The sequence below is a fragment of the Arachis ipaensis genome, chromosome B03 (assembly GCF_000816755.2).
Source record: "Arachis ipaensis cultivar K30076 chromosome B03, Araip1.1, whole genome shotgun sequence".
NCBI lineage: Eukaryota > Viridiplantae > Streptophyta > Magnoliopsida > Fabales > Fabaceae > Arachis > Arachis ipaensis.
This window is the reverse complement of record NC_029787.2, coordinates 70499520-70509172: the sequence shown is the minus strand read 5'-3', so window position 1 is coordinate 70509172 and position 9653 is coordinate 70499520.

The window sequence follows — 9653 nt, the reverse complement described above, 5'->3', positions numbered from 1 at the left end:
CGTAAAAAAAAAGGAAAAAAATCAAAAAAAAAAACGGAGCAGCCTGCCGAAGATGAGGCCATTACGGCTCGCCTTTACGTGTCCTACTCGGGATAGCGTCATTTAAAGAACGAGGGTCAGCACGATGTAAAAAAAAAATCGGAGGAGCCTGCCGAAGATGGGGCCATTACGACTCGCGTTTAGGTTTCCTCCTCGGGATAGCGTCATTTAAAGAACGAGGGTCAGCACAACGTAAAAAAAAAAAACCGAAAGAACTTGCCGAAGATGCGGCCATTACGGTTCGCCTTTAAGTGTCCTCCTCAGCATAGCGTCATTTAAAGAACGAGGGTCAGCACAACAAAAAAAATGGAAAAAATCGGAAAAAAACGGAGGAGCCTGCCGAAGATGAGGCCATTACGGCTCGCGTTTAGGTATCCTCCTCGGGAAAGCGTCATTTAAAGAACGAGGGTAAGCACAACGTTAAAAAAAATAGAAAAAAAACCGGAGGAGCCTACCGAAGATGAGGCCATTACGGCTCGTCTTTAGGTGTCCTCCTCAGGATAGCGTCATTTAAAGAACGAGGGTCAACACAACATAAAAAACAAAAAAAAAATAGAAAAAAAATCCGGAAAAAAAATGGAGGAGCCTGCCGAAGATGGGGACATTACGTCTCGCGTTTAGGTGTCCTCCTCAGGATAGCGTCATTTAAAGAACGGGGATCAGCACAACATAAAAAAAAACAGAGCAGGCTTCCGATGATGAGGCCATTACGGTTTGCCTTTAGGTGTCCTCCTCGGGATAGCATCATTTAAAGAACAAGGGTCAGCACAAGGTAAAAAAAAAAAAACCGGAGGAGCCTCCTGAAGATGGGGCCATTACGGTTCGCGTTTAGCTGTCCTCCTCAGGATAGCGTCATTTAAAGAACGAGGGTCAGCACAACGTAAAAAAAAATAAACGGAAAAAAACCGGACAAAAAACGGAGGACCCTGCCGAAGATGAGGCCATTACGGCTCGCCTTTAGGTGTCCTCCTCAGGATAGTGTCATTTAAAGAACGAGGGTCAGCAATGTAAAAAAAAAAAGAAAAAAACCGGAAAAAAAAAAACGGAAGAGCCTGCCGAAGATGAGGCCATTACGGCTCGCCTTTAGGTGTCCTCCTCAGGATAGCGTCATTTAAAGAACGAGGGTCAGCACAACGTAAAAAACAAAAAAAAAATAGAAAAAAATCGGGAAAAAAAATGGAGGAGACTACCGAAGATGGGGCCATTACATCTCGCGTTTAGGTGTCCTCCTCAGGATAACGTCATTTAAAGAACGGGGATCAGCACAACGTAAAAAAAAAAACAACCGGAGGAGGCTGCCGATGATGAGGCCATTACGGTTTGCCTTTAGGTGTCCTTCTCGGGATAGCATCATTTAAAGAACGACGGTCAGCACAACGTAAAAAAAAAAAAGCCGGAGGAGCCTGCCGAAGATGGGGCCATTACGGCTCGCGTTTAGGTGTCCACCTCTGGATAGCGTCATTTAAAGAACGAGGGTCAGCACAACGTAAAAAAAAAAGAAGAAAAAAACCCAAAAAAACCCAAAAAAAATAAAGGAGCCTGCCGAAGATGAGGCCATTATGGCTCGCCTTTAGGTGTTCTCCTCAGGATAGCGTCATTTAAAGAATGAGGGTCAGCACAACGTAAAAAAAAATGAAAAAAATCGGAAAAAAAAACGGAGGAGCCTGCCGAAGATGAGGCCATTACGGCTCGCCTTTAGGTATCCTCCACGGGATATTGTCATTTAAAGAACGAGGGTCAGCACAACATAAAAAAAAAACCGGAGGAGCCTCCTGAAGATGGGGCCATTACGGTTCGCGTTTAGGTGTCCTCCTCAGGATAGCGCCATTTAAAGAACGACGGTCAGCACAACGCAAAAAACAAAAAAAAAATAGAAAAAAATCAGGAAAAAAATTGAGGAGCCTACCGAAGATGGGGCCATTACATCTCGCGTTTAGGTGTCCTCCTCGGGATATCATCATTTAAAGAACGAGGGTCAGCACAACATAAAAAAAAAACCGGAGGAGCCTGCCGAAGATGGGGCCATTACGGCTCGCATTTAGGTGTCCTCCTCGGGATAGCGTCATTCAAAGAACGAGGGTCAGCACAACGTTAAAAAAAAAAAGAAAAAAACCGAAAAAAAGGAGGAAAATAATACCAGAGGAGCATGTCGAAGATGGTGCCATTACGTCTCGCGTTTAGGTGTCCTCCTCTGGATAGCGTCATTGAAAGAACGAGGGTCAGCACAACGTTAAAAAAAAGAAGAAAAAAACCGAAAAAAAGGAAGAGCCTGCCGAAGATGAGGCCATTACGGCGAGCCTTAAAGTGTCCTCCTCAGGATAGCGTCATTTAAAGAACGAGGGTTAGCACAACGTAAAAAACAAAAAAAAACAGAAAAAATTCGGAAAAAAACGGAGGAGCCTGCCGAAGATGAGGCCATTATGGCTCGCCTTTAGGTGTCCTCTTCAGGATAGCGTCATTTAAAGAACGAGGGTCAGCACAATGTAAAAAAAAAACGGAAAAAAAACCGGAGGAACCTGCCGAAGATGGGGCCATTACGGCTCGCGTTTAGGTGTCCTCCTCTGGATAGCGTTATTTAAAGAACGAGGGTCAGCACAACGTAAAAAATAACGAAAAAAATCGGAAAAAAAAAAACGGAGGCGCCTGCCGAAGATGAGGCCATTACGGCTCGCCTTTAGGTGTCCTCCTCAAGATAGCGTGCTTTAAAGAACGAGGGTCAGCACAACGTAAAAAATAACGAAAAAAATCGGAAAAAAAAAAACGGAGGCGCCTGCCGAAGATGAGGCCATTACGGCTCGCCTTTAGGTGTCCTCCTCAAGATAGCGTGCTTTAAAGAACGAGGGTCAGCACAACGTAAAAAATAACGAAAAAAATCGGAAAAAAAAAAACGGAGGCGCCTGCCGAAGATGAGGCCATTACGGCTCGCCTTTAGGTGTCCTCCTCAAGATAGCGTGCTTTAAAGAACGAGGGTCAGCACAACGTAAAAAATAACGAAAAAAATCGGAAAAAAAAAAACGGAGGCGCCTGCCGAAGATGAGGCCATTACGGCTCGCCTTTAGGTGTCCTCCTCAAGATAGCGTGCTTTAAAGAACGAGGGTCAGCACAACGTAAAAAATAACGAAAAAAATCGGAAAAAAAAAAACGGAGGCGCCTGCCGAAGATGAGGCCATTACGGCTCGCCTTTAGGTGTCCTCCTCAAGATAGCGTGCTTTAAAGAACGAGGGTCAGCACAACGTAAAAAATAACGAAAAAAATCGGAAAAAAAAAAACGGAGGCGCCTGCCGAAGATGAGGCCATTACGGCTCGCCTTTAGGTGTCCTCCTCAAGATAGCGTGCTTTAAAGAACGAGGGTCAGCACAATGTAAAAAATAACGAAAAAAATCGGAAAAAAAAAAACGGAGGAGCCTGCCGAAGATGAGGCCATTACGGCTCGCCTTTAGGTGTCCCCCACGGGATATCGTCATTTAAAGAACGAGGGTCAGCACAACATAAAAAAAATAATACCGGAGGAGCCTGCCGAAGATGGTGCCATTACGTCTCGCGTTTAGGTGTCCTCCTCTGGATAGCATCATTTAAAGAACGATGGTCAGCACAACGTTAAAAAAAAAAGAAGAAAAAAACCGAAAAAAAACGGAGGATCCTGCCGAATATGAGGCCATTACGGCGAGCCTTAAGGTGTCATCATCAGGATAGCGTCATTTAAAGAACGAGGGTCAGCACAACGTAAAAAACAAAAAAAAAAAACAGAAAAATTTTGGAAAAAAAATGGAGGAGCCTGCCGAAGATGGGGCCATTACGTCTTGCGTTTAGGTGTCCTCCTCTGGATAGCGTCATTTAAAGAACGAGGGTCAGCACAACGTAAAAAAAAAAGAAAAAAAACGGAAAAAAAACTGAAAAAAAACGGAGTAGCCTGTCGAAGATGAGGCCATTATGGCTCGCTTTTAGGTGTCCTCCTCAGGATAGCGTCATTTAAAGAACGAGGGTCAGCACAATGTAAAAAAAAACGAACAAAAAAAACGGAGGAACCTGCCGAAGATTGGGCCATTACGGCTTGCGTTTTGGTGTCCTCCTCGGGATAGCATCATTTAAAGAACGAGGGTCAGCACAACCTATCAAAAAAAAAAGAAAAAGAAAAAAAACCAGAAGAACCTTCCGAAGATGCGGCCATTACGGCTTGCCTTTAAGTGTCCTCCACGGGATAGCGTCATTTTAAGAACTTGGGTCAGCACAACGTTAAAAAAAAAATAAACGGAAAAAAACCGGACAAAAAAACGGAGAACCCTGCCGAAGATGAGGCCATTACAGCTCGCCTATAGGTATCCTCCTCAAGATAGTGTCATTTAAAGAACGAGGGTCAGCACAACGTAAAAAAAAAAAAAAAAAAAAAATTCTGAAAAAAAAAGGGGGAGCCTGCCGAAGATGGGGCCATTACATCTCGCGTGAAGAGCCTGCCGAAGATGAGGCCATTACGGCTCGCCTTTAGGGGTCCTCCTCAAGATAGCGTCATTTAAAGAACGAGGGTCAGCACAACGAAAAAAAAAAACGGAGGAACCTGCCGAAGATTGGGCCATTACGACTCGCGTTTTGGTGTCCTCCTCGGGATAGCATCATTTAAAGAACAAGGGTCAGCACAACGTATCAGAAAAAAAAGAAAAAGAAAAAAACCAGAAGAACCTTCCGAAGATGCGGCCATTACGGCTTGCCTTTAAGTGTCCTCCACGGGATAGCGTCATTTTTAAGAACTTGGGTCAGCACAACGTTAAAAAAAAAATAAACGGAAAAAAACCGGACAAAAAAACGGAGGACCCTGCCGAAGATGAGGCCATTACGGCTCGCCTATAGGTGTCCTCCTCAGGATAGTGTCATTTAAAGAACGAGGGTCAGCACAATGTAAAAATAAAAAAAAAAACGAAAAAAACCGGAAAAAAAAAACGGAAGAGCCTGCCGAAGATGAGGCTATTACGGCTCGCCTTTAGGTGTCCTCCTCAGGATAGCGTCATTTAAAGAACGAGGGTTAGCACAACGTAAAAAACAAAAAAAAAACAGAAAAAATTCTGAAAAAAATGGAGGAGCCTGCCGAAGATGGGGCCATTACATCTCGCGTTTAGGTGTCCTCCTCTGGATAGCGTCATTTAAAGAACGAGGGTCAGCACAACGTAAAAAAAAAAGAAAAAAAACGAAAAAAAACTGAAAAAAACGGAGGAGCCTGTCGAAGATGAGGCCATTATGGTTCGCTTTTAGGTGTACTCCTCAGGATAGCGTCATTTAAAGAACGAGGGTCAGCACAATGTAAAAAAAAAGGGAAAAAAAATGGAGGAACCTGCCGAAGTTTGGGCCATTACGGCTCGCGTTTTGGTGTCCTCCTCGGGATAGCATCATTTAAAGAACGAGGGTCAGCACAACGTATCAAAAAAAAAAAGAAATAGAAAAAAAAACCAGAAGAACCTTCCGAAGATGCGGCCATTACGACTTGCCTTTAAGTGTCCTCCACGGGATAGCGTCATTTTAAGAACTTGGGTCAGCACAACGTTAAAAAAAAAATAAACGGAAAAAAACCGTACAAAAAAACGGAGGACCCTGCCGAAGATGAGGCCATTACGGCTCGCCTATAGGTGTCCTCCTCAGGATAGTATCATTTAAAGAACGAGGGTCCGCACAACATAAAAAAAAAGAAAACGGAGGAGCCTGCCGAAGCTGAGGCCATTACGGCTCGCCTATAGGTGTCCTCCTCAGGATAGTATCATTTAAAGAACGAGGGTCCGCACAACATAAAAAAAAAGAAAACGGAGGAGCCTGCCGAAGCTGAGGCCATTACGGCTCGCCTATAGGTGTCCTCCTCAGGATAGTATCATTTAAAGAACGAGGGTCCGCACAACATAAAAAAAAAGAAAACGGAGGAGCCTGCCGAAGCTGAGGCCATTACGGCTCGCCTATAGGTGTCCTCCTCAGGATAGTATCATTTAAAGAACGAGGGTCCGCACAACATAAAAAAAAAGAAAACGGAGGAGCCTGCCGAAGCTGAGGCCATTACGGCTCGCCTATAGGTGTCCTCCTCAGGATAGTATCATTTAAAGAACGAGGGTCCGCACAACATAAAAAAAAAGAAAACGGAGGAGCCTGCCGAAGCTGAGGCCATTACGGCTCGCCTATAGGTGTCCTCCTCAGGATAGTATCATTTAAAGAACGAGGGTCCGCACAACATAAAAAAAAAGAAAACGGAGGAGCCTGCCGAAGCTGAGGCCATTACGGCTCGCCTATAGGTGTCCTCCTCAGGATAGTATCATTTAAAGAACGAGGGTCCGCACAACATAAAAAAAAAGAAAACGGAGGAGCCTGCCGAAGCTGAGGCCATTACGGCTCGCCTATAGGTGTCCTCCTCAGGATAGTATCATTTAAAGAACGAGGGTCCGCACAACATAAAAAAAAAGAAAACGGAGGAGCCTGCCGAAGCTGAGGCCATTACGGCTCGCCTATAGGTGTCCTCCTCAGGATAGTATCATTTAAAGAACGAGGGTCCGCACAACATAAAAAAAAAGAAAACGGAGGAGCCTGCCGAAGCTGAGGCCATTACGGCTCGCCTATAGGTGTCCTCCTCAGGATAGTATCATTTAAAGAACGAGGGTCCGCACAACATAAAAAAAAAGAAAACGGAGGAGCCTGCCGAAGCTGAGGCCATTACGGCTCGCCTATAGGTGTCCTCCTCAGGATAGTATCATTTAAAGAACGAGGGTCCGCACAACATAAAAAAAAAGAAAACGGAGGAGCCTGCCGAAGCTGAGGCCATTACGGCTCGCCTATAGGTGTCCTCCTCAGGATAGTATCATTTAAAGAACGAGGGTCCGCACAACATAAAAAAAAAGAAAACGGAGGAGCCTGCCGAAGCTGAGGCCATTACGGCTCGCCTATAGGTGTCCTCCTCAGGATAGTATCATTTAAAGAACGAGGGTCCGCACAACATAAAAAAAAAGAAAACGGAGGAGCCTGCCGAAGCTGAGGCCATTACGGCTCGCCTATAGGTGTCCTCCTCAGGATAGTATCATTTAAAGAACGAGGGTCCGCACAACATAAAAAAAAAGAAAACGGAGGAGCCTGCCGAAGCTGAGGCCATTACGGCTCGCCTATAGGTGTCCTCCTCAGGATAGTATCATTTAAAGAACGAGGGTCCGCACAACATAAAAAAAAAGAAAACGGAGGAGCCTGCCGAAGCTGAGGCCATTACGGCTCGCCTATAGGTGTCCTCCTCAGGATAGTATCATTTAAAGAACGAGGGTCCGCACAACATAAAAAAAAAGAAAACGGAGGAGCCTGCCGAAGCTGAGGCCATTACGGCTCGCCTATAGGTGTCCTCCTCAGGATAGTATCATTTAAAGAACGAGGGTCCGCACAACATAAAAAAAAAGAAAACGGAGGAGCCTGCCGAAGCTGAGGCCATTACGGCTCGCCTATAGGTGTCCTCCTCAGGATAGTATCATTTAAAGAACGAGGGTCCGCACAACATAAAAAAAAAGAAAACGGAGGAGCCTGCCGAAGCTGAGGCCATTACGGCTCGCCTATAGGTGTCCTCCTCAGGATAGTATCATTTAAAGAACGAGGGTCCGCACAACATAAAAAAAAAGAAAACGGAGGAGCCTGCCGAAGCTGAGGCCATTACGGCTCGCCTATAGGTGTCCTCCTCAGGATAGTATCATTTAAAGAACGAGGGTCCGCACAACATAAAAAAAAAGAAAACGGAGGAGCCTGCCGAAGCTGAGGCCATTACGGCTCGCCTATAGGTGTCCTCCTCAGGATAGTATCATTTAAAGAACGAGGGTCCGCACAACATAAAAAAAAAGAAAACGGAGGAGCCTGCCGAAGCTGAGGCCATTACGGCTCGCCTATAGGTGTCCTCCTCAGGATAGTATCATTTAAAGAACGAGGGTCCGCACAACATAAAAAAAAAGAAAACGGAGGAGCCTGCCGAAGCTGAGGCCATTACGGCTCGCCTATAGGTGTCCTCCTCAGGATAGTATCATTTAAAGAACGAGGGTCCGCACAACATAAAAAAAAAGAAAACGGAGGAGCCTGCCGAAGCTGAGGCCATTACGGCTCGCCTATAGGTGTCCTCCTCAGGATAGTATCATTTAAAGAACGAGGGTCCGCACAACATAAAAAAAAAGAAAACGGAGGAGCCTGCCGAAGCTGAGGCCATTACGGCTCGCCTATAGGTGTCCTCCTCAGGATAGTATCATTTAAAGAACGAGGGTCCGCACAACATAAAAAAAAAGAAAACGGAGGAGCCTGCCGAAGCTGAGGCCATTACGGCTCGCCTATAGGTGTCCTCCTCAGGATAGTATCATTTAAAGAACGAGGGTCCGCACAACATAAAAAAAAAGAAAACGGAGGAGCCTGCCGAAGCTGAGGCCATTACGGCTCGCCTATAGGTGTCCTCCTCAGGATAGTATCATTTAAAGAACGAGGGTCCGCACAACATAAAAAAAAAGAAAACGGAGGAGCCTGCCGAAGCTGAGGCCATTACGGCTCGCCTATAGGTGTCCTCCTCAGGATAGTATCATTTAAAGAACGAGGGTCCGCACAACATAAAAAAAAAGAAAACGGAGGAGCCTGCCGAAGCTGAGGCCATTACGGCTCGCCTATAGGTGTCCTCCTCAGGATAGTATCATTTAAAGAACGAGGGTCCGCACAACATAAAAAAAAAGAAAACGGAGGAGCCTGCCGAAGCTGAGGCCATTACGGCTCGCCTATAGGTGTCCTCCTCAGGATAGTATCATTTAAAGAACGAGGGTCCGCACAACATAAAAAAAAAGAAAACGGAGGAGCCTGCCGAAGCTGAGGCCATTACGGCTCGCCTATAGGTGTCCTCCTCAGGATAGTATCATTTAAAGAACGAGGGTCCGCACAACATAAAAAAAAAGAAAACGGAGGAGCCTGCCGAAGCTGAGGCCATTACGGCTCGCCTATAGGTGTCCTCCTCAGGATAGTATCATTTAAAGAACGAGGGTCCGCACAACATAAAAAAAAAGAAAACGGAGGAGCCTGCCGAAGCTGAGGCCATTACGGCTCGCCTATAGGTGTCCTCCTCAGGATAGTATCATTTAAAGAACGAGGGTCCGCACAACATAAAAAAAAAGAAAACGGAGGAGCCTGCCGAAGCTGAGGCCATTACGGCTCGCCTATAGGTGTCCTCCTCAGGATAGTATCATTTAAAGAACGAGGGTCCGCACAACATAAAAAAAAAGAAAACGGAGGAGCCTGCCGAAGCTGAGGCCATTACGGCTCGCCTATAGGTGTCCTCCTCAGGATAGTATCATTTAAAGAACGAGGGTCCGCACAACATAAAAAAAAAGAAAACGGAGGAGCCTGCCGAAGCTGAGGCCATTACGGCTCGCCTATAGGTGTCCTCCTCAGGATAGTATCATTTAAAGAACGAGGGTCCGCACAACATAAAAAAAAAGAAAACGGAGGAGCCTGCCGAAGCTGAGGCCATTACGGCTCGCCTATAGGTGTCCTCCTCAGGATAGTATCATTTAAAGAACGAGGGTCCGCACAACATAAAAAAAAAGAAAACGGAGGAGCCTGCCGAAGCTGAGGCCATTACGGCTCGCCTATAGGTGTCC